The sequence below is a fragment of the Buteo buteo genome, chromosome 6 (assembly GCF_964188355.1).
Source record: "Buteo buteo chromosome 6, bButBut1.hap1.1, whole genome shotgun sequence".
In the NCBI taxonomy this organism is placed as follows: domain Eukaryota; kingdom Metazoa; phylum Chordata; class Aves; order Accipitriformes; family Accipitridae; genus Buteo; species Buteo buteo.
Window position 1 is genome coordinate 18,045,757 of NC_134176.1, and position 25,480 is coordinate 18,071,236.

At 41.9% G+C, this 25,480-nt stretch overlaps 1 protein-coding gene across 5 annotated transcripts in view; it reads left to right on the plus strand.

Annotated features, from left to right (window-relative positions):
- Positions 1-25,480, plus strand: part of ITPK1 (inositol-tetrakisphosphate 1-kinase) — a 157,981-nt gene that overhangs the window by 38,058 nt on the left and 94,443 nt on the right. Inside the window, exon 1 of one of the 5 annotated variants that reach the window (XM_075029935.1) lies at positions 22,590-22,624. The exons of the other annotated variants lie outside the window; for them this stretch is intronic. The gene's annotated coding sequence lies outside the window, so the exon portion shown is untranslated. Of the gene's footprint in view, positions 1-22,589; positions 22,625-25,480 lie in introns of those variants that run through there. 5 annotated transcript variants of the gene reach the window in all.

Genomic DNA, 25,480 nt, shown 5'->3' on the forward strand with positions numbered 1-25,480 from the left:
TTAAGTCTATGTGAAAGGTGCTTCTCAACACCAGTAGGGAATAGGAGAAAAGCACTTTAAAAAAAAAAATTGAAAAATCAGCCCATGTTATTTTAAAGAATCCACTATCAGAAAAGGCTTGAAAAAATTCTCATTGCTGGTTAAACTGGAGAATATGTCTTTCAGGTATGTGTGGTTGTCTGAGAGCTGCAGGGTATTCCAAGGAAAAAGGGCATATACTTGCTGCATTTAACCGTTCACCACTACAGCATCTTCCATACTTGTACCTCCTATTGCTTAGAGCTAAGGAGCAGCTTCTTTCATCAGTTGTGATAATAGCATCTCCAGATTGTTAAATACAAACCAGCATTTGCAAAGCACAGCTTCAAGTAGCAGAAGGAGAAAGCTAGCCTATATTTGTGTCGCTGTCTAGGGGATACTATTATTTTAATAATACCCCAGTGTATTACAGTCCAATGTCTGCATTTGTTATATGTGCCTTGCGCCTGCACTGCCCATTTAGGGAGCAAGGTGCTTGTATGAGATGAATTCAATGATACACCGATTAGCTGAACAGAGGGCAAATTCCATTTTCCCTTGTAGATTAAAGTTGCTGTCTTTCCATGGGTTACCTGTTAGTCTTCGGATGTTTGTGTAGCTTAATGGCTAGTCATCAGATAGACACAAAATGACTGGAAAGGATTTCTTTATTGGAAGAGCATTTGGGGAAACATTTGGACAGAACTAGACAGGATTTTGTGTAAAATTACTTTATGGTCTCAAATTTCGCAGCATAGTTGAGATGTCAGACTAACCTATACTGGGAGTCTGTGGCCCAAAGGCATACCTGAAACACTGATGCCTGCTGCTCTGCTAGAGCAGGATGGATGGCTGTGTGTGATCACCCCTTGCCTATCACTTGTGTGTTGCTTCATATATCCTGATGCATGTACTTGTAGGCAGTAGGGCATGTGTGAGAAATGAGCTCTTTCTCCATCCAGTATTACTAGAAAGCTTTGCTTGAATGACCTCGCATGATCTGTCCCACTAGCCCTGCTTCTAGGTGGAGGATGTCTTGGTGTCGATCTGCTGGACAAAGTTTATTTGACAGAGGGAATATTGTTTTCCTATGTTGAGCAGCAGCATTTCTTTGATTTGTTTCCCCTTCTCCTCCTTTAAAGAACCTATCCTGTTCAAGAGAAACTAGCTTTTACACCTGACAACAGACAAGTAACTCAAAACACAGAAATACACAGGCTGTTTATCTGTTTTCTTCTTTATGTAAATTCAGATTTTTTTCTGAATGTAGACGTGCTTTCCAATAGTAAGTAGCAAGTCGGAAGGTAAGGTACAGTTACTGGCTTCCAGATAGCAAAGCACAATGGACTGGTATGGGCTGATTTCTGTGAACAGATGTCAGATTATTGTTTTCCAAAGATGTTTCACAGGAGCAGGAAAGAATTTCCTACTACTAAAGGGAAGTCTTCAAAGTCTTCAAATAAGCACCTGTGCGACTTCTGTTTCCTTCCTGCAGTGAGGAATTACGGTGGTCCTCTATTCTTTACCTACACCAATGAAATTCTCTTATTTTGCTATCTTAAGGCTAATTGTGCCATACAGATTATCAGCGAGCTGCTGCTATAGACAGCAATTAATGCTCTGTGACTTGTGTTCAAGTTCTGTGTTTTGTCTTGTCTCAGACTTTCAGTTCCAGCAGAAAGAGTGGTTCCAGCTTTCTGTTTTTATTAAGTGGGGGAACATGCACATCCTCCAAAGAGAAATAATGGAAGAATAGGAATGGCAGTGGGATGCTAAGCAGTCATGCTCCTTAATCCAGCAGTAAGACATTATTCAAGCATAACACTGAAAACAAACAAAGAACCTCTCAACTTGTGTGGTGATAAGTAATAGGGTTTTTTTAGAAATACTGATTAAACTCTAATGTAATGAGAATTCACTGTGGACTTAATGCACAGGAGCTGAAATGTGTGACATTATATAGTACAACTGAGTAACATCCATCAAGCTATCTGGCCTAAAAGATAGTACAGCAGATGAATTAAAAAGCTTTAAAGATGATGAACTTTCCAAAGACAGCATGAGCCTGAGCCTGCACCCAAACATTTGGGAATATAAATGGGTTAGCTCATTTCTGTTTTTCCAGTGGGCAGCGGCAGAACTCAGAGTAGCAGCATCTTTAAGATCTGGCAATGTTTTGGATCTAGATTTGCTTTCTGCAGCTTAAATCCAAGTCAGTGGGGCAGCTACAAACCAGTGTTACATTACAAGAAAAAAACAAATGTCGTCTTGGCTTTTAAATACGGGCTCTTAACAGAATACTGTGCTATATCTCTTACCTTGTGGCAGGTCACTTGCTTAACTTTTTTAAGTAGGCATCACCCCAGTATCAGGCTGCTTTTTGAATTAGGGTGCTTACTTGTTTGTACCCTGTGAGGTAAGGAAGTGCTCTTGTTCCAGTTTTGCAGGAGGGAAGACTGAAGGATGTACCCAAGCTCCTCTAGGGAACCTGTTGCTGTACCAGCCCCAGTCTATTGGGAGCTGTGCTGGCAAACCTGCGGGACAGGAGTTCCAGCTGCCGCTGTCTCAGAAGAGGCATGGGGCCACATGCTGCTCAGCTTTGGGACTTCCCTGTACTGCTGTGCGGGGACCAAAAGAAAGGGAAGAGCAATTAAAGGTGGTCAGCAGACCTGGTGTTGCTGGCTTTCTTTCAGTGAATGACAGCACCAGTTCAGCTGCATTTAATCTTAAGGCTGCATTTAAAGTATTCTGAATGTAATGCTTTTGTGGTTCCTGTGGCAGTTACATACCTCCCCTTTCTTGCCAGCTCTTGTCACCCCTCGCAGCTGCCTGCTCAGCTGGAGTGGCTTGAGCTGGTAGCCAGAGGAGGAGTGGAGATGCTCTGAACAGGTGACAAACATGACTGAAGCCCATCTGCCATGTCCTGCAGGCAGTTACTGGGCAGGCAGCAGCTGGCAAAGCTGAGGCGAAGCAGCTCATACACTGGCATTGGGGTGACTTGCCAGTAAATGCTTAAATTGAAGCATTTCCTAATAAATTCTTTCATCATTGTTTCAAGGGAAAGGCTGCCTCTGAACTTATGCGGTGGTTGTCTGATGAGGCATTTACTATTAAAAAAAAAAATCTATTTTCTATAATGGAATATAGGAAAGAAAGGGTTTAGGTAGTTTCTAAAAGGTAAAGCTGTTTTTGATCTTTTTAAATAAAAACTTTGTTTTGTTCAATTTCACCCCTCCATCCCCCAAATTAGCATAGGGCCAAATTTAGAATTGAAAATTGTCGGTGGTTCTTGAGCCAGTAAAGTATCCAGTTTCTTATGACTTTGTACGCCGGTGAGGGAGAGAGAACATCTCCATCTACCTTGTTTTTCAGGAAAAATCTGTTTGGCTTAGTTTGAAGAATGTAAGATTGAAAACATGTGCAGTGAAGTGGAAATCATCACAAGTGCCTCTGATGGGGACATGCATTTATTTTTGTTTCACAAGCTATGCAAATCCAGAATAATTAGCTGCAGCCCTTTGGCTTCTGACAAATTGCCAGTTCGGTCTTTGTGTGACAAAGTTTGGAGCCTTTGCGTTTCTTGTGACTTCAAAGCTGTTTCAAGCACTTCCACACCCAAGCTTTCCTAGAGCTCTCACTTATATTTTTTAATTTTAAAATAGCGAAGATTTGCTATTTTCAGTGGGTATTTTTTGGTTCAAATGAACACTAATGCTCTCTTTTATCTTAGAAAGATGTTCTAGTCAGTTGGCTATAAAAGTGGAATTAGTCATTGTATTTCAAGCTGCACATTTTTTAATAGCAGTGGGATATGGAGGACAACATGTTTTCCAGTGTGGAACAGCTGATTGTGGTAGTTACAATGGTCTCGGCTGCTGTTTTGTTTTTCCTTTTTCCCCCAACTCTCTGGAAATTGATATTTGAAATCTTCTGCTTTGGAGAAGAAAACTGTCCTTTGAGCCGTGTGTTTTAGTGAAGCCTATGAAGGAGAATTGAGGGTCCCCTCCCCCCCCTTTTTAGTTCTCCAATCAAAGTAAAATACTAATGACAACAGTTTCCACTAATTGTTGCCAGGGAACTGTTGTTTTCTTGAAATGCGGAGAGGTTTATTTTCACATGAAGTATTAATGGAATAAGCTTGGAACAGCAGTGTTCTAACCGAGAAAAGCTACTTATAAAATATATACCCGATAGCATGTACAGAAAGATGTGACTGGAAAGCTTCCAAAACAAGCAGCGTTGTTGAGATGTTGGAGAGTTGGCTTTCTAGTACAGGGAGAAGAAAGTTTATTTTTACATGCATGCCAGCCCCTCAGTAAAGTCCATGTTCTCCTGAGAATGGCAGTCTGCTTTGCCTTCAGTGCATTTTTGGAAATGATGCTACAGAAGCCCTCCAGCCCTCCCCAGTCTGGATTGTGTTAGGTACTTTGCATGTGCTTGAAGGTGAGGGGCTGCTGGTTAAAATCTTGAAAAGATCCTGATACTTCTTAGCATCAGTGCTACTCAGAGTATGCTAACCACACAAAGTGGGGTCTTCCAAAAAAGTTCCAACAATCTCGTTCTTCCACAGTCCTGCTGTTTCTGGGTTTGAAGCCAAATCCCAGGCAGAATCCTCTCTCTGGTCCTTCTCAGTAGGGGAGATCCCTCTGTGCGAGACCTTCTTGGTACCTAAGAAGCAGAATTGCCTAGCAGGAATGAAGCACAGGTTCCAGTGCAGGGAGAGATGTTTTTGGCATGCTGTTATATATTGCATCAGCAGACTGGTCAGTTAGGTACAGTATGACCCTTTCTGGTCCAGTGGGGAAGAAGAATAAGCACACATCTATTGGTGCAGGGAAGAAAGAGAAAACTACAGAACATTTCCACCATGTGGATTAAGCAGGTTAAAAAAATAAACACTTATTCTTAAAAATCAGACAGAGTAAGCCAAACAAATCAAAATACATTTAGATCTGATTTATTTTCACTCTTGGCGAGTGAATTAGAGAACCATGAAGAAATTTTTGTGGCTCAGAGAGTGTCTCTTACTGACTGGTTTGACTGCTTTCTTTTGACTCTGACTCTGAATCCCAGTGGCCTAGGAGAGGTGGGCTCCACAGTCACTTGCAGAAGTCATCTGGGTGAATGAAAACATTGCTAAGATTTAGAAATCTGTAACTGATGTGTAATGAATGGCTGTCAGTTTGAGCTTGTACTGCCTTCACCCTTTTGTCTTCTCCTGACTCCTTGGTATGTAGTGATGAGGCAGTGATTCTGAACAGTGCTAAAAGCTGGGAGTTGGGATGTTCTGGGTGGAAATCCAGTCCCTGTGGGACCTCTGCCAAAGATATTGGTGACTGTAAGGGGACTGAGATTGCAGTGGGGAGTTGCCTCGCTTTGTCACTTACTGTAGGTGCTTTGGGCAACTCCCTTACAAATTCTGCCTCTGTTTCCTAATGAAGGTAATATTCCATGTAGTGGAATGCCATTTAAGTTGCTTTGAGGTATCAGAATGGAGGAGATGTAGAGTAAGGTGAGTGTGTGAAGGAAAATGAGATTATTAATGGGGGCTGGTAATTTCTGAAGATTGCTGTGTATAATATTCTTCCAGTCATCAGCATATAAGAGTCTTCCCAGATACTTCTGTGACCTGCAAAGCTTCATAAATCCCTCCTCAAGAAACAGTATGGATAAAAATAAGACCTTTACAGAAATGCTGAGGAGCAGAACTCTCTATTTGCCTCCTTTTGGCTAGCAATATTTTGCAGCATACAGTCCCAGTCTTTGCACAAAATGACAATTAGACATTGCTTTTATTGATCATGATTATTGCAGTGGTGCTTATGGGCCAGCAAAGACCAGGCTTTAATTTTGGGCTGCGTTAAACAATAGGATTATTTGTCTCACTGGATGCAGGTTTTGTGATATAGTATCAAAGCAGGGCAGATGGAGTGTGTTTGGAGACATGTGACTTGGGAAATGCCTTATTTTAAAACCCACCTGTCTCATTTGTGATTTGCTGAAACTGTAAAGTCTGTGTTGAAGTACAAATATGCATGTAGCTCTTTTAACCTTCTCTGAAGTTTTTTCTTGGGGTAGGAAGGATGGGGGGTTAATATGATACCATGCCAAGGGCGATTGTACCTCTGACGCTAGTATTGAGGTGTCCTCTCTCAGCTGAATGCCTCAACCTTTGTCTGTTTTGGGGGTGAGATCACGCAATTCTCTGCTCAGGCAGAGCTGCAAGCTCATTCCTGTGACAGCAGTTGTAACCATGTCTTCAGTCCTGGGGTTTTGTTCCACAGGGACAACGATGCTCCTTTGGGAGCAATGACTCTGGTGTCCACCGTACTTCAGAATTGCTTGCTTCGAACCAAAGCTTTATAGAGAGAATATCATCAGAACAGTAAAGGAGACTATTTGTATGCCTGCCTGCCTCAGTGAGGGTGCTGGTAGGTCTGAACCTCCATAGGACTCTGCAGAAGATCGGTGGAGTTGCGGGAAGTCTTTTTAATATATGTTGTTGACTCTTCCTTTTTCCAGCTTCTGCAAAAGTTAGTTACTCCTTTGATCTGAGCTGTGACCTGTAATAATTTTATCTGGAGATCACTGCATACTCGTTTGCTTTTCTAGCACTTCACAATTAAAGGAGATAAATGTATTCATGTCACAGGATTGAATGGGGTTCCAATAAAACGTGGTCCTTAAAGACATTAGGTCCTAAAGTGTCTTAAGTTATTTGGTCTTAAGCTTTAAGTCAGAGAAACTCTTAGCACGTGTACTTCAGCTGCCCCTATATAAAACAGGGCATATTCAAACACAACAAAACCTGGAAACATTTTCCTGAACCTGATTTCCTCCATGGAATTATAGCAGAAGAAAGCAGAGTGTCTTCAACTTAATCAGAACAGCTGAATTCTTCCCACCCCCTCCTCCCCCCCTTTTTTTTTTCCTTGAAGGGACACTGTTTTAAGAGTGATGTCTTTTACTAGAAGGAATATTTATTATTCACTTTAACTCTGCATTTCTGGTGAAAGCAATACATCTGCTTTTTTTTTTTTTTCTTCAACAGTGTAGACCTCTTTGCTCTATATCTAAAGGTAGGACAGAAAGGGTTTCTGCACATGCTCTATGCCTTTGGGTGCTATTTTGCTATATCTCTCATTGACCTAGCATATCGATGGAAAACACTCATTGACTTTTTGACAGTTTATTTTTAATCACTGTCTTTGTCTAGTTTTTGAGAATATGTACTGCTAAAGGTCATTTTGCACTGCTACCAAAAGCAGTGCAATTAATAGCTTAGGGTGGGAATTGTTGAATGTAGGATTTCAGTCTGAGGAAGAAAGGAGAGGGCCAGGAGAAATTTAGATGATTACAAGCATAGTTTCTACAAAGTGAGGTGGAAGTGGGTTATCCAAAATGTGTGTTTCTTTAACATAAGGTGACATTTATGGAAAATTTGAGACTTGTGGTATGTTCATTTTAATTTTTTATTTTCTTCATCCCTCTTCCCTCACATGACTTGTCAAAAAGGAGATTGCTGCTCCAACTTCCTACATGAGGTTAGTGTGGTTCTCCTCTGGCTATGCCAGGAGCAAGGGTGGGCTAACCATGGTTAATAAATGGATCGAAATAGTCATTGGATACCTATGGGTATATGATATGCCCTAAGCAGTCCCTTAGCAAGTGGTGGAAATAGAGTCCCTCCTTTTGGAAAGGTCTTTTAAAGGTAAGAAGGTTGCGGGCAGGAGTTAACTTTCTTCGCATAGACCAGGGGGCAGCCTGAAGACAAGCCTCGTCTGGCAGGTTCCTGTGAATATATCTCTGTTGCTCAGATTTATACTGGGGATGATACCGTCAGTATATTTAAAGACAGCGTGCTGCTGACATAGTGACGAATCTGGATAAATCCCAAAGCCAGAAGAACCACAAAAGCCGCCAAACTTTTTCCGTGCAGTGCTGTGGGGCAGTTTCTTTCATGGTAGTCACAACCTGTGCTCTGCTGCTTCCCCTCCTGCTCACCCGTCTGTAGAGCACTGTGGTTTTTGTTCTTAGGAGGCTCTGTATCCAGGGGAGCTCTCTCTGACTCAACTGCACATTAAAAACAAAGCAAAGCCAAGCCTGACTTTGGTATACAGCATAGATTCATCACTGAAACGGTGATACTGTAGACCATTTTATTTTAATTGTTCTCTTCTTATGTTAAGGTTATTTTTGTAAAGGAGTTGAAAGAATTAATTGTTGCTCACATTATAGATGAATAAAAGCATGTCAAGAGAACTTCTCCTCTGTAGTTTTGCTTAAAGTTTGCTTGTTGACCTGTAGGATCCTAAGACAATGCTGTCAATTAACCAGTCATTAAGATATCTGATGTGATAAAAAAAACTAAATCAAACTGTGAGTGGTGCTCCCTTGTCTTTGAAAAATGGCACAACAGAGTTTATGAGCAGGAGACCAGAAACTATACCTATATGCAAACCACAGACCGCTTCTGTCATTGCTAAGCGGTGGACTTACCGTATGCTATTCTTAGGCTGTTATTTTAGGATCCAAGGTATTTCAGTGTCTTACTCGAGTTCACTAATAATTTTTTCAACCTGAGGTTGCTTCAGTAAATTATGGTTGCCTCATTTAATTTCCCAACTGGCGTGCTTCCCTGAATAAAAGGGGGTTTGAATCTAATTTAAAGTTGCTATACATGTTAATTTATATATATATATAGTGTTCTCATTTGAGTGTTTGTTATAAGATGGGTATTCAGTAGTTAGTGAAGACCTTTTTAAAAAAAAAAAATTCCTCCTGATACCTTGCCAAAGTGCAAACAAGTTATTTACAGTGTTTTGACAGAATCATCTGAAGACGGGATGGAAAAGATGCCATTGGGACTGAGCTAATACTGTAAGAGGCTGAAATGTAAGGGAAACAACTGTTGCAGAGGAGTTTTGGCTGACTTTGCAAACCAAGAAAAGCTTTTTAGCTTTGTTTTTGTAGGAAATTGTTGATTGGAGCTAAGAGCTTCCTTTACTCAAAGGTCTAAGTGCATCTGAAATTGTTTTCTTGTACAAGAAGCTTCAAAGAAGCTTCATTGCACAACTCTACCGTCCTGTAACCTCAGCAGCATAGTTATTGTGTTAAAATTGTTCAGTGACTTAATGATGGCAAAGATTAGAGGACAAGCTAACTGCAGTCTGTAGAGAATTTGTTAATTGTAGAGAGATCATTTGTACTTTAGGTTAGCTTGGAAAATGTTCTTTCCTGTAACCTAGACAAGCTTATCTTGTAATACCCTTTCCTTTATGATAACATCATCAAGTGGCTGAATAAAGAACCGCAGCTATAAAGGGGGAAACAGAACTTTTTAACTTCAAGTACAAAGCAGTTTGAAGCAGAGTCAAAGCAGATTACATGTTCATGAGCCTGCTGTGATGACTTGCATACCATTCAAGGTCTTAATGGCTGGTTATCCGTGACCTAAGTGACTAAACAGGAGGTAGAGAGAGCATTTGCTCCCTGCTGGTGACAGATCCTCCCACCCGTCCCTGCTCCGGATTGTTTTTCCGCCTCTGAGCCAAAAAGGGCAGGTTAGAGTTGCTGGTGGGTTTCTAACAGTGACACTTCTGCACTGGCCAGAGGACCTTTTTCCTGCCAGTAATGTAAGTGCATTGTCCTTGCACTGCTTTCCGTTCCTGCTGGGTGAGGAGACTGCACTCCAGCTGTCCCTCTTGCCTAACAGGTGTATTGAATGCTCAAGTTCTCTGCTTTCTTTTGATAAACGCTGTGATTGCTTGTCTTAGATGTTACTGCCTGCTGGCTCTTCTTAGCTTCTTCAACCTGCTTGTATGATTAGATCAGTGCATCTCTAGTTTTTTCTGTGCTTCCTAAAATCTGGGTCTTTTCGACTGAGCCCGTAGAATTGGATACGCACAACAGGCGCGTTGGCTTTGCGAACACTGTGTGCTGCATAAGATGTGATAGTGCTGTGCCTGAGCTGGTACGGCTGGTCTCTGGTTTGTATGTAGCTGTTAAGGCCACAGTGTGTTCAGTCTATCCAGTATGCTCCAGGCCTTGCAGTGCCTTTTAAGGGTCAGTTGGTGTAATGTCTTTTTACTAATTTAGGGCAGTCAGCCCTTTGTACAGCAGGTCAGTGGCTTATATTTAATTCTGTATTAGTATAGAGTAGGTCTGACTTCAATATAGTGCAAGGAAGTAAAAGAGGATAGCAACACACCCTGATGGTCAGTGGGTGGTTAGTCTGCATTGTGGAAAGTTAGATAGCAAGTGGAAATGCATTTTCCTAGCTGTCTCTTCAGCTTCTGCATTGTCGAGTTCCTTTTTTCTTAAATGGCGAAGCGCTGACTTATACACTACTAAGGTTTAAATGATGTTTTTGGGAGGTCTGCTTTCATTACACTCCTGGCTTTAGTTACCAAGTCCCTGCTCTGCCAAGCAGTGTACGCTCTTGTGTGCAAGGAGGACCTCTCCAGACAGTAATGGAGGAGAGGAGGCAGTGCCTTACCCAGAGGTTGCCCCAGGGAGCCAGCTGGAAGCACCATGCTCCGTTTGGAGGGACTGAGCTCAAACCAAAGGTGCTTCTAGAAGGCAGGTGTGGCCAGCCCCCACTGCCCTTGAGCCACCTGGGACTTGAAAGCTGTTCTCATGCAGCTGCTAAGCCATGGTCACATCCCAGGAGTTGGGGTAGTCCCGAATCAGCTGAGGTTGTTGTGGGCTGTCCTGTGCTTTCTTAACAGCCAGAAAGGGGTCTGTTGTGTGTTTTTTATAGCTCTCAGCTCTGTGACTCTTTGGATGTGTCCTTTTCAAATCAATGAATCTGAGTGGTTTTGCCTTTTCCTTAGTGCTGAATATTCCCAGTTTTTGAGGATAGTTTTTTATAGCTATTGTCTGAGGCTCTCCTAGAGTGGGTGCAGCTTAACTCTTCTTACAGCATAAGTGATTAGCAAGTAATACTATGCTGTCCTTTTTGCTTTGTGAAAGGAATTGCAATGTAAATGGTGCATAATCGTGCATGAAAAATGATCTGTCCATGGAAATGCTGTCTTGAAGGTTGTCTGTTATTGCCCAGATATGTCTTGTAGCCAAGTTTTGGTGCGGTAATAGCATCAAGTTAATGTTTAAAAGAAGAGCTAACAGAGTTTATTTCATCTTCATTATATAGGACTACCAAGCATAGTTGCTGATGATTGGGAATCTTAATTTCTTATAAATTTTCTAAAGATTGATGTGCTACAACTTTATTTATTGAATCTGTCAGCATTGTTTATGATTTTGTCTCAAGAACTTCGTGTGTTTGCAGAGGATCACTTAGCAACAGCCTATGGCACAGTGAGGTTGCCTATGACATGCTCATGCTAGTACGATGAACCATAAAACAATGAGGAAACACCCAGAAACAGCAAGTAAATAGAAATTTAAAGCAAAACAAAGCAGGTCACTGAAGAGTTCCATGTTTCTGTGGGGCACTGTTTGTAAAATTCTTTGCTTTTCAGTCTTTACTTATGTGTTTGTCATCCTAATCTAATAATACTTTCTGCTTCTGTGGTGTTCATGGGATGTCTGCAGCTGTTTTAATGGAGCATCTCCTGAGTATTTAAATAGAAGCAACTATTTGATATTAAAGCAACTCACACTTTAATCTGTTAAATCTTCTTAATTAGTGCTTCACCAAGTAATAGCTAAGGAGTAAAAGTTCTCTGGAGGAGTCTGGGATCTAGACTGGTGTTCCAACTTTACAGCTCTGTGCTAATGCTATAAGACTCCGTTGTTTCTAATAATCAATATGTCTTTTCCTGCGTGGTGGGGTTTTTATCTTGTTCAGGGTTTGGGGTTTTTTTTGAGATAGAGAGGGATTATAAGTTCAAGTCTGAATGTCTGCATATTTCAGGCCATTTATTATTGTGTATTGATACCAATAACTTTCTTGACTTAAATGACTTAGTTTGGACTGGAGGTGAAAGCTGAATGCAATCAGAAAACATTTTCTTTTTTAAAAATTGTCCTCAGGGTCTGAGGTATAGACAGTAAATACATGGGAAATGCCCCACATCAGTGTTTGGCAGGTAACAGTAACTTGACAGGAACATAGCTGACATTGTGTTTATGGTTCTTATTCATTCAAGGGTTACGTGGTAGGTTGAGTATCGAAGTTGTTGTTGAGTGTTGAAAGGCAATGCTTTATTTTAACAGTTCTTTCTGATTCTGGGATGTGGGATGAAGAAATTCTACCATTTCTTGAGCTTTTCAAGAAGAAACCAAACTGCAATATTTGCATTTAGGTCTAGTGTTACCTGAGTTTTCAAAGAGTTTGGGTATGAATCTACATTTTGATGGAAAAGGTGGTATTTCAGTGGAATTCAGTTTGTTGCTGCTGGTATTCCTGCAATCACTTCAAATTCTTAGTGCTCTGACCTTAGAATCCGGTGTCTTCAAGGAGGAGAAAACAGGGAACACTATTATTTTGCTTGGAAAATATCCCATGTAAAATACATTCTTATAGTAAGGAAGATAGAAGGTACAGTGCTGAGCATGAGCAGTGATATTTTCTACTAAAACAGGGAGGCTGACTTACTGAAGGACCTCAAGTCTCTCCTCAGTTGCTAACTTACCCTGCCATACAACAAGCCTGTAAGTTGGAACAGTTCAACATGAGAACAGGCAGCTGAATTACCTCTCTCAGTTTGCAAAACCAGTCTGCTGAATTATCTCTCAGTTTGCAAAACTAAAACTGTGTCAATAATATACTTTAACACTAAGGGGCTGAGATCTTTACGTATAGCATACTTCACTGACTTGAAGGTTGTCATGCTGCATGCTTACTTTGTTCGTAACACTACGGATGTTGAAAGTCATACTTCACTGTGTTGTCAAGGTCATGGGTTTATCTGAGATGAACCAGCTATAAGGAGGTAGGACAAGGTGTTGTGCCTTTACACATGTAGTCTACTTTGGGCAGGGTTGTTGCACAGTTTGTTTAACCTGACGGGATAGGTCAAACCAAACCTGTCTTGGTTGTCTTGTTCTGTCCATGGCATAAAGAGATTATCTAAGGTTCTGCTGTCCTTTCTGCAGATGCATGCAGCAGTCATGGATTTGAAGAACTTATATTTGATGGGAATGAGAAGCCATTAGTCGTGGCTAGAGCTTTCAGTTAAGTCCCCTCATTGCACTTGTTTGCATTTAAAAGCACATACAGTTTCCTGTCATTTCAGTCTGGTTTTGGGAACTATATAGCAGACTTCTCACCTGTCTGATTTCTGTGCAAAACAGTGGACACTGATCTGCTTTAATATCCATTGCCTCATGTGTTTGTCATTTCACCTATTTCAAAAGCTGTAAATTTTACCAAGATAAATGGGTAAAAGAATAACTCTATACAAGCTAATTCTAGAACTAAAGACAATTAAAATGGTATTCGTGTATGTGTTTTATTAAGGCTAACACTAAAAACATTAGATGATGCTTTTCTATGTGTTGTAGTTTTGGAATAAGATGCTCAAAATGGAACAATGGCATGTCTACCAAGAAGTTCAAGTCACTTAATCTCCATGCTGAAAGCCTGTATTTATGTCAAGGACACAAACAAATTGCTGGTCATTGGTTTGCGTTTTGTCCCTTATTTTATGGAGTTTTACTGGCTCATTTGTTTAAGCTCTTCCTTTTGAGCTGAATGTTTCTGCAGTTAGCATAAGCAGGTTAAGCCTGAAGGACAGAGCTCTTGAAGAACAAATTTCGAACTTCAAACCACTCTTCGCACTGGCTCCATGTCCCTCTTTGTTCCCCTTCACAAATGTCTGGGCTGTGGTGTTCAGAACAGGCTGTGCTGAAGGACGTGTCTTTGGGGCCTATCCTGTGCTTGTACTTGAAGTTGGCTGGAGGTAAGCCAGCTCTTCATTTTGAGGTTGCAAAATTGTGCTAGCGCAGCAGAGGACTGGCTTTGTTTCTCCGTGGGACTTACTAGCCTCCTGAGCCCTGTGCCACATCAGTGAGGCCACGTAGCATCCCCAGCAAAGCCACGTTACGTCTGCTCTGGCTGTGCAAAGATATAGGCAGAGACATGCACGATCTGCCACCTGTGGTGACAGACCTACCCAAAATCTGTTAACGCATGCAAGTATAGCATTTGAATGACTGTTTATGTAGAGAGAGCACTGATGATGGGAAGGTTCCTGCAGCATGATGAACTGTTAGGACAGTCCCCTCTAAACTGCTTGGCTCCTTTCTGCTCCTTGCTAGTTGTGTACCAGCTTATGCTGCTGTGTTTTTCACACCTTGTTTCCTGCACTGAGACAGGCATAAGAGTGCTTTGCACCTCACGTGTTACTGCAGCACGTCCTGGGTTGTAAGCTATAGTGCTAGCTGGTAGCTAAAGGTGGAAGCCAGTATGTCTGAACACTTGCAGTAGTGTCCCACAACCAGCCTCAGTGTGGAGTCCTGCCTACTGGGCCACTGCTGAATGCTGAATTACAGCCTGAGACTGGCTGTAATGTTCTGAAAGAAATATGTGGCAGAACTAATGCTGCCAGCACTAAATTTGCATGTGTTTCTCCAGATTTTGAAAGGTGGTTTTTGGTTTTTTTTTTATGGTATAGAAAATGTAGTTGGAACATGAAATTTGCAGGATTACAATGGCAATGAGGTGCTCTAGTCAAGGGTAAATAATCATTAAAAGATACTCCTAGGTATCAAATTAGCTTCACAGTTAGTTGAAACTGTTTAAAATAATGTCTTTGTTATTTTCGCAGTGATACATATTTTGGCTGGTTGTCAGTTATGATGTGGGTCATGGCGAGGGGAAGTTCTGTGCCTTGGGCCGTAGGACAAGTCAGTTGACCATATTGGTCCATCTTGTATCTGAAATCTGAGGTTAAATTGCAAAGTAATGAACCTGTGTTTCAAAGGTGTTGAGCCGCTGTTATTAAGGTTCATGGAGAATGCCAAATGCTCTAGCTGTTTCCTCTGGTTGTAAGTATGAATGCAGCAGCCTGCTCTGCACAAACTTTTCTGTGTGACTCCTGTTCCATCTGTCAATGTCCGTCCATTCCCCCCACCCCCCAATCTTAGCTGAGAAATTTTTCTGAATGAATTCCATTACTGAATGCTGGCACGTTTTCTGACCATCTTCACTGTTGCACTGCTTGTATTTGGGTTGCTCTAGACTTCTTTTATTACTTAATGATGTAAATGTGCATGGGTGACTTGTAGTTTTGGGGCACAAGAAGGCAGAGCCTCTCAGGTCCCTGTGCTGAAGCTAATCCATTGGTGTCCTTCCCTCTGTGAACATTTATAGAAATTGCAGTATTTTTTTGACCACTTTTGGGGGACTTCTCTGACTTCAGAGCAAAATATACAAAGTCCCACATGCAGCAGTCTGTGTCATCAGCAGAATTACAGTCTCAATGAAATTATCGTAGTTATACTTTACAAAATAGCATGATTTTGGTATTTGTGTTTCTCATAGCTCTATTAAAAAAAATTACATTTGTGAATCTACTACGTAATGGCAATGCAGTAGAAGAAAGCTAAAATTACAGGCTTTTAAGCTTTTATTTCCTAGTAGCTTCAAGAATGAGAAATTTCTGTTAGTTTCAGTGATTACACTCTTTTTCCTTTTCAGTTAATGAGATACCATATGCAAAAGGAACTCATGTAATCCACATGTATGCTAGTTACATGGAGGGGGGGGAAGGAGGCAAGTAATACAAATTTCAGGATGAAAACTTTTTTTTTTTTCTTTCTAAAAGGTTTTCCCTACAAGATGAGATACTTTTAGTATTCAGTGAGGGACTTTGGTTCTGTAGGAACTGGTCAGATTTAGGAGACATACATACAGAAGCCGAGCAGTGTGGTGACTTGCAGAACCTATGCCCCTATAAAGAAAAAAACAAAACACCAGCAGCTTATTGCCACACTTTTAATATGCTTTTTTGAAGTGGTTTGAGGAGGTGACAGATTGCTCTTTCCAATAGTATAGAGAGCTTTCTTGCCTCAACACCTCTCTGCAAGCAGGGTTTCAGCAGGATGTTTGGTGAGTCTACACCAGGGCATAAAAAAATTAATGGGAAGGATCTGAAGGCTGTTCTCATTGCGTAGTTGAATTTAACATTTTAACTTATACATGGCTGATGTGGATTGTTGCTTAGTTTGGTTGTGCCAGAGGGGACTGGGCCAGTCGTGTAAACAAGACTAGCTTTACAATGCCAAGATCCGTGCAGGTTAAAACCCTTTTCTGTAGTCTGGTATGTCCTGTGGTCAGAGGAGGCAGCTCTGGGCAGGAGCTGTGTGAGTGCCCCTGTGGTGGAGCCAGGAAAGTGGGATTTCAGGATTAGCCATTATGGGTAGCAGCAGTGGCATCTTTTCCATGTGGACTGGTCGATCTGTTGAAGAGCATGAAATACATGATTATGTTGCTAATCTGAACCAAAGTCGATGCCACTCTGTCCTCCTTTGCTCATTTTCCTAGGAGGATTCAGGCTAACACAAGTGTGTGACTATGCCACAGCCACTTCTCCCATTGCATTTTAAAATACCACGTATTATAGACAGAGCAGTCCTGAACATGTTTTTGACGATACCACCCATTTTCTCCAAAACTGTGGACAACTTTCTGATTCTAAAATAGCAGACTAATATCACGAGCTTGGTATGTCTAATGTAAAGAAAGACTGGGAAAGAAAACTTTATTACCAAGAAAACAAAGGTCATGCCTTCTGCAGGCACAGGATGAAGAGGAGAAACATTATATTCCCTGGTAAAAATAATACCCTCGCTGTTGATTCCTAAAGTAAAATCCAACAAGATCAAAGAGCCCAGAAGTCATCCAATAAATTGTTACTCTGCTGTTGTCACCTTTTGTGTAGTAGGTTGTTAGCTTATGTCTAGCTGTCTTGTGTCAATCTGAGATAAAAATGATAAAATACAATTTATTGGATGGGCTGGAAATTAATTGCTGTTAGATCTTAGTTATTTCTCATCGTACTTGCTGGGAACTCTTCCCTAGAAGGAGATAGCTTGAAAGGCACCAGTTTTTCATAAACTATTTTTAATACTTAAAAGTTACTTGAGGCACTTATTTGAGACGTTTATTTTCGGCAGAGAAGAAAACAGCTGAATTCTCCTGTATATATTCTTAGCCTCTGCTGCAGGGTGAACCTTTTTTTTTTCTTTTTCTTTTTCTTTCTCCTTGACAAGCTCCATCTGTATTCTGTCTCCTGCTCCTACTTGTCTCATGGAGAGTAAGAATTTGGAAGCTTTACCAGGAGGAGAAGGCAAAACATGCTGTAACTTCCTATTCTACACTTCTTGCCTATTGATCCCAAACATATCGCCATAATCCTGGTTCAGGTTAACCAGGAGGACATTAGGTCAAGCATTTGGCAAGTTGCCTTTCATAAGCTTTAATTTCTTTGCCTGCAAGCACAGGGTTCGGAGTGGAGGTGCCCCTTTCAGTGACTTGCATCCTGCTGGAGCAGAAAGAAAAAACTGCTGGAGGACATGAATGGCTGGAAAAGCTGGTCCCTCTGCATGGTGGGGTAATGCAGAAGGTTTCTGGAAGGGTCAGGCTGGTTGGCTCGTCAGCAGATTTTGTTGTTCCCTGGGGAGATGGCCAGCTAAAGGAAGCAAAACAAAACCCTAGCCACACACATGTTTTAAGCCAGTTTGTGGTGGGTGTTCCAAGCAGTTAAAATACCTGTTTTCATTCCCACATTGGAGACTTTGGATAATTTTTCTGGGCCTTAATTTGGCCAATTAGCAGTATTGGTCTGAACCTCATCAGGGATTTAGGAGCCTTTAACTGATTGAAGAGGTTTTAAGATCCTCTGAGAGGTAGTGAAACACTTTCCCCAATGGAATTACTATATAGTTTGAATTTTATATTTACCCTGTATTGCTTGGCACACACCTTTGCACAATGAGACTGTGTTTTCCCTAATTAATTCACCACATCGCCACTTGTTGCACAGTTGCTTTGATAAAGACAGAGATTTTCTGCATCGTGGGCACTGATCCGTTAGTGACCACGAGACAAAGAGGTGACTAGAAGGAGCTACGAAAAGAGGAGGGGAGGAAACTGATCTACTGAGGAGGAAAGCTACAATGATGCGTGGTGCTAATGGTCATCTGGGGGGTTTTTGGCTTAAAAATCCTTGTTGCAGAATTGCTCCCCTTCATTCTGCAGGCGCAGCCTGTACCATCAATGCTCTGTGCAGCACGGCCTGCCAAGTGCCAGGCAACTGAGAGAGGAGCCACTTTTCTCTCCTTGTCCCTGCCTTCAGGTACCACTCATTGCTTAGGTGGCTGTTTACAAAGCCCACTGCTGTGGTAGTAATACAACTAGATTGCAGTGCCTCAGCTCCACCAGTGCTGACTGCCCTTTCTGCAGGAGAGCACCTGGTTTTCCATTATACCAGCCTTGATGGTTCCAGCTGCTGCGTTCTCCTTTTCTTTTCTTGAATTTTGTTAGTTTTGCAACACCAGCTCTGTGAGATTTCATGCGAAATCGGTATGTTTTAAGAATGTGCTCTTGCAATTGTAGCTGCCTGGGGAGTTTTCTCACACATTGCACCCTGGTGCAGGTGCTACAAGCAGTGGTTAATTTTTGCTCTGGGGTGGTTCTGCCCTTCTGTTTTCTTGCTGCACCACTAACTGTGGCAAGTGTAAATAAGGTGAATACAAAATAAACATAAGTAACTTTTTGGAATTTTCTGGATCAGGTTGTTCTCCTATTTTCTTGTATATTATAGGATCAGCTACATTGAAGACAAAAAAAGATTGAGGCATCTTACATGTGTACATATGTTTTGTGGGTTTTAATCATAGAAACAATTCCTGCTGCATATTATCTGGATAAATTTAATGGTACTTAGCACGTTTCAGCTACTCTTCCACTTTGCATGTCCACAGGCAATAAAATATTTAGAATTAAAATTGCCACTGTTAGCAGGAAAGCCAAAGGTGAGCCTGCCCATAGCATAGTACTCAGTCCCAGTACAGTCTGGAGATTAATTGTCTAGTGCTTGCACTTTCTGGGGTCATCCTGGGTTGTAGGGTACACAAAGGGAGGAAGGGGAAGAAAGATGAGAGATTCCAGTAACAAAAGATGACGAGCCTTGAAGTCTTATTGTCAGTTACTCATTATGGTAATAAATATGATAGGGCATCCTTTTCATGACCTACCTTCGTCTCTTACAGCATCTTTATCAGATGTAGATGCCCACAGTATTGAAACACCTGACTCAGGATGTGCTGTGGAAGTGCGTGTTCTGTAATCTTTGCTGCCTAGCTACTGGTGAGCCAAGGGTGCCTCTGAAAGCTCTTATCAGACAGTAAATAAAATCAGTTACGTTGCATAGGGCGTTTCCTAACTGCACTGGTAGCCTGTTTGGTGTCAAAGTGCACATGCTGTAGAGACTATGAACTTGCCAAATATTAAAAACAGTCACTTCTTCAAGTTTCTGTGTGAAGGGAGAGGCTTTTGTCCTTTTGTGAAATGAATTGGACTTTTAAAAATCCTGGTTGTTGGTAGCTGATACAAGGAAATGCCTGGAACCACAGAGCACATTACAGCACATCGCACTTACCAAAATACATTTACATTGCTATGTCTCTTTGTAAATAGCTATAGCTCACAGCTAATAAACCAGCAGTTACTCAGCCCTGTATTGCTACAGGATAGTTAATGGGCTGAACTCTTAACTACGGTAGGTCTTCTTGTGTTATTAGTGTATTTGGATGTACTGCTGTTTACTGCATTGTGAATGCCACAGAGCTGAGCTGTGTAAGGGCTTGTTAAACTTCAGAGCAGATTTATTTGGAAAGCTCTAGTTAAAGATTGAATGACATATGTCTGTAGCAAGCAATATATTAATATCCCAGAACACTAACCCTGCAAGCCTGCCTTGGTGAAGGATGTGGCAAATGTCTGCAGTCTACAGAGTGGATTAAGTCAGTAATTTTCAAATGCAGGAGGTAATTTTTCTTGGTCTTAGTTTCACGTCTTGCAGGCTGGCACGGTCCAGAGCTGACAGCAGGCAGTCCAGAGATTGAAGCTGGGCAGCCTGTGGTCACAGAACTGGTGCTGCCTTACGGAAAGGGACAGGCCTGACTCCCCCACGGGGTGGCTAGTGTCATACTTTGCTGGGAGCAAAGCTGCTCACCAAAGAAAGGACCCATTATAAAATGACCTGCGTAAAGCTTTTCTGTTTGAATTGGAGAGGGGGGCTCTGTAGGTGTGGAAATACCTACACTCTGTTTCCCTGAAGTGCCGGAGTCTTTTCGATGTTTTGTCTATTGTTTTGTGTAAATTTTTTCAAAAAGCTTCAACCAACTGGGCTTTCACCAGTTCCTGTGGGAGATTGCTCCATGGTCTAACAGGTTTGTCTGTCAGGAAGTCTTTCTACTGATCAGTCCAAACATTTCCTTCTTTTCGTCCCATCAGTCCTAGTTAAGCTGTTTTGTATGCTGCTCATCTTAAGCATTATCTCTCTTTTAGGGAAAAGCACCTTTCAGATGCTGATATTCTTTTACCATACCACCTGTTCACCTTGGCTGAAAGTAGGGTTGTTCCACAGCTACCTGGCTGCAGCATTGTTGATGAGCTGTAAATCCACAGACTTTATCTTAGGTAACTTGTTTGCTTGGTTGTAACCTAAGATTTTAAAGCTAACTGCCTAGGAAATTTAGGTACCTAAATAAACTTAGCTATAACCTGGGAACCTGAATCCTTATGTTGCCTTGGATATCTTAGCTATGTTTAGCTTTCTTGGTGGAAATTGAGCCCTTTTGCCTGTTTTTTGTTGCTGGTCACCATGTTCCTTCCAGTGTTCTAGTGCTCTTTTTCCTGGCAGACTTGAAAGGTGCAGAAAAGAAATTGTTTCCATTCCATGTCATTAGCAAGGATATAGTATATTGACTTAATGGTGTTTTAGAAAGGGCTATAATTTACTTTACATAAAGCTTGATGTCGTACAATAGAAGTTTGTTCTCCTTTTTCTCCCTTCCCTCCTGTTTGCACTTGAGAAGACTCTCCCAGTCTGGCTCCCACACCCTGCAGCAGAAAAGCTTCCTGTATTGCTGGTCTGGTCCTTTTTGCATGTTTGATTATATTACCACCAGGGTATGTTCCTGAGACACCCACACTTCTGCTTTCACTTAGTATGTTCCTATTGAAGCAGCCATGTGGGGATGGAAGTGGGGTAGGAAACGCAACAATGTTGGTTACGTTGCAGAGCACATAGCATTGTGAGGGATTTTATATTTTGATTCCAGTCTTACACCTTTCCCCAAAAGGTTGACTTCGCTGTGCAGCAGGTTTACAAGTAGAATTACAACATTAATTTTAAAGCAGGTATTAATAAATAAATACCAGCCACTTGCTGGCTTTCCGCTTCTTTCCCCTGTTATGTCATGAAATGCTCAAGATGTTTTCTGCCACTCAGAAGTTCCCATTGCAGCATGAATAATCATCCTGCAAACTGTGGGGAGTGTTTCAAAGGGTTCCCGTTTGCTCTTAGGAAAATACTCTGTTTTCACAAAATACCATTTGGGCATCTCCCTTGTTTTGGGATCTGCCCGCCAGGGTTTCCTCGCAGGATTTCAGGCCGATTCAGATGAAGCCTTTTAGATGTTGATTCATTTTCACTCTCAAGTGAATTTGGCAAAACTATGTTGGCAGGTTTTTGCATCCTTAATTTTTCTGCTTCTCCTAAGGAACACTTAGTCCTTTTTGAAAAGGTTCTCAAAGGGCATTCATCTAACTTGTCATCTTTTATTCTTATGTATTGCACTGCTCCTGGGAGTAATCCTCCAGCTGTAGTGTGGTGCTATTTTATCCCCCCAAGTGGCATCCCCAGCTGCTGCTTGCCTCTGGCAAAGAAGACAAATGGTTATTGTGTTCTGGAGCCATGCCAAGTCTTCTGTGTCTCCGCTTGGTCAGTATTGTTGTGTTTTATTTAGGATCTAGCAATGTTTGAATAACACTGGTTTATTTTCAGCCTTTCCTCTCCATCTCCCCCCTCCTGCCTGTTGATTATTTTTGTTTAGAGACCTGGACTTAACTAAAGAGAGGCAGCCCAGCCCGATGAGCTGAGACTAAGCTGCTTTGGGCTATTTTTCCTTCCTTATGTTTGAGATTTTATAATAATTGAGGAGAATGTCTAGTCTTTCATGCAAATTTGTGAGATTATTTTTGTCTTTAGTTAAACTGGTTCAGAAGAGAAACTTTACTGATTTTGAGTAAATTGTTGCACTCGAATTTCACTTAAGAGAATGTGAATAAGCAGCTCAGCCAGACTTTTATATACGCCTTTCAATATTTGTTTCAGAGCAAACACACCCTCATCAAAATCAAATGACTTCTCTGTTTTTTCTGTCCACTCTTAACCCATGTCCGCAACGCTCACTTCCTTTGACGATGCAAACAAGGGTTCAGTCGTGGTCCCTCTGTTACTGCTATGAATAGCAGCTGACTTTACAGGACTGTTCCCCTCGCTGCTGAAGGTTGGTTATCCCACACGCATGCTTGTGTAACCCCCTTCCTTGAAGAACCTGTGCTACCAGAGTAGTGACACAAACCATATGGGCGAAGGGTTTGCACACGTGGCTCTCACTTAAGGTAGGTGTGCTCCTATCTTCTCTTTAGCCAGGCCTCATTTAGTAGTCATAGCTGTCAGTAATGATGTGGCCTAGCTAAGGGTGTGATTAGCGGGTATTTCACTCATTTTCTTAAGAAATTGGGAATGTCTCTTGGCCATCTTCTTAGCCATAAATTAGGGAAATTGTTTCTGTGCTGGTGTTGAAAAGGGCATACTCAGTCAGCGTATTTTAAATATTTCTTGAAGGATGTGAAAAGCTTTGAACAGCTGAAATAACTGGAGGAAAAAAAATGGAATAGGGGAAAAAAAAAAAAGGAATGTCAAAACTCAAGATCCATCAATAGTGAAATGACTTTCCTTCTTTCAAATTGCACAAGTGAAAATGTCACATTGCCATAAATATGCTGAATGTAGTTACAAGTTTTCTGTCTCCATGTCTTCCCATCTTAGAAGGATGTCTGTTTATGGGTGTGTAGAGATGGGAAGGGGACTTTCAAAAAGAGCTTTAACGTTTACCTGAATGACAGAAATACCTGGCCTATGCCAGCCAGATGTTTTAAAACATATTTTTCACTTCTAATTTTAACCCTATAATTAAAGCTGTGTTTAGCAGCAGCTTGAGCTCAAACTTGGAAGGTACTCTGCAGACTGACCCGTGTGGTGGGTTGACCCCAGCCGGCAGCTGAGATGCCAGCCAGTCGCTCGCTCGGGTGGGCTCAGCTGTCCCGGCCGTGTCCCCTCCCAGCCTCTTGCCCACCCACAGCCACCAGCCGCAGGGGCAGCCTCAGAGGCAGAGAAGGCCTAGGCACTGTGCAAGCACTGTTCAGCAATAACTATAACATGGGTGTCTTATCAACACTGGTTTTGTCACCAGTCTAAAACACAGTGCCATACAGGTAAGCTGCACTTCAGAGTTGCCTGATGCCATGGCTTGTTTCTCATCGGAGAAAACAATAAAGTTGTCGGTAAGTGAAACAGGATATTGAGTAGACCACTTGGGTATTACAGTTAGTAAATAACCAGTGTTGAGAGATGTTTTTGCGCTTCCAATCAACCACAGGAGGGTGAGTTAGCTCGCGCTATTGCCATGCAGTTGGGAATTAGTAACAGACTCTGCTCTTGGCTAGTTGCAAAAGTGGAGTGAACAAGTTCTGCTAAATACACTACTGTAACAACCTACAGGATCCTTAAGTTTGGCTGATGGTCCAGAGACCTGAAAATCTCAAAGGGTTGAGGCATAATAAAAGAGCCTGGGTATCACCTCTGTTCTTGTAAGGCTTGCAGCTGCTGTGGCTTCATGAGCACCTCTCTGATGGCTTAAGACAGTATTCAAACACCAAGTAAAGTGGGCTAATGATCAAAACGTATGGTGGAGGAAATAACTTGGAAGGGCTTAAAAGACCTTCTGGATGGTGAACTTCCAGATGTGAGAGCACAGCAGGCACTGCAGCTTAAAGGAAGCCAGCCTGATAAAACTAATTAAGGTAACGCTGGTAGTATGGGACAGAAAACAAGCCTTCTCAAGGTGTGTATGATGCCTTGGAGCATAGTTTATTGTGTTTTAGTTAAAACACTGCAACTTGACCAGTTATAATGCTAGTATTTTTCCTCTGAAAGGCTGCTCTGTGGAATAAAAATCATTGAAAGCTGGCACCAAAGGGCACTCCCAGAACCCACAAGCAGGGCCGAACTGGCCCTACAGCAGGTCCTGATGTACATCAGGAGGAAGCTGGTATGGAGGACGCCTCCACTGTTTTTCAGTCTGTGTGTTTTTCTGAGGACTTGACTTAGAGTTCAGCACTTCAGGACATGCACGTAGATCCTGCAGTGCTTTGTGTTTGCTAGCAGTTACATTTTCACTGCGGTGTAGGTCTTGTATGCGTTAGGGACTGCATATGACTGCCATTGCATACAAGGCATTGGGAAGGTTTACCTCTGGTTTTGCATGTAGGTCTGTGCCTTTCCCTCCCCCATAACCTGCCTCTTGCTTCCATGCAAATAGGAAGAAATAATGGTAAGTTGCCCTTTATTAGCACAGCTATGGAAAAAAAATCTTTTATTAATGCAACACATGGCCAAGGTTTCCTGACACAAGCAGCTTTCTGATTCATAGTTCTCCAACATCCCCTGTTCCAGCTCAGACAAGTTGATTATTTCCTCCCACCAGCAGATGTAGACAGGAACAATTGGAGCTGTGATAACATTATCTTTAATAGGGGCCAGCTGGGTCACACACCTCGGTCTTTCCTGTCTGTAAATAGCAGCAAGGGATGGGCCTGCAGGCTGCCGGTGGGGAGTCATGGCCACGCAAACTGGCTGAAGAGGAGGGAGATGCTAGTTCGGCAGTAATCCTCAGCTGCCAGGGTGGGATGGAGGGAAATAAAGGGGGCTTGCAGAGAGATGCAAAGCACTGGAGATGGAAATCATGGTCAGAAAACTTGAAACACTCTTTTTAATCTCTCCGGTAAGGTGAGAATCAGGAATTGGACAGCTCTAGATTGACTGCCTTCTGGTGGGAGTCCCTGGCCGAGCACAGCTCTGCTCACATTGCAACACATCTTAGAGGAAGCAGCCTTTGGAAATTGCCTTACCAGCTCCTGCTGCGAAGGAGTTAGCTTTTTTACACTACTGCAATGCACAGGGTAAACTTCATCTGCAGGAACTCTTTTTGCTAGTTGTCTGAGGTTTTTAAGTCAGCTTTTCTGCGCTAGTGGATTGAGCAGGTACGGTAAGTCAAGGGATTCAAAGGGGGCAAATTCTTCTCTCCTTTTTTTCAGCATGGTCCCTTAAAATCCTCGTTAAATAGAAGTTTTCCTTGAAGTTTTATGAAGCTAGTTCTTACGTGACTGTTGCCATAAATTAAAACAAGAAGTTTG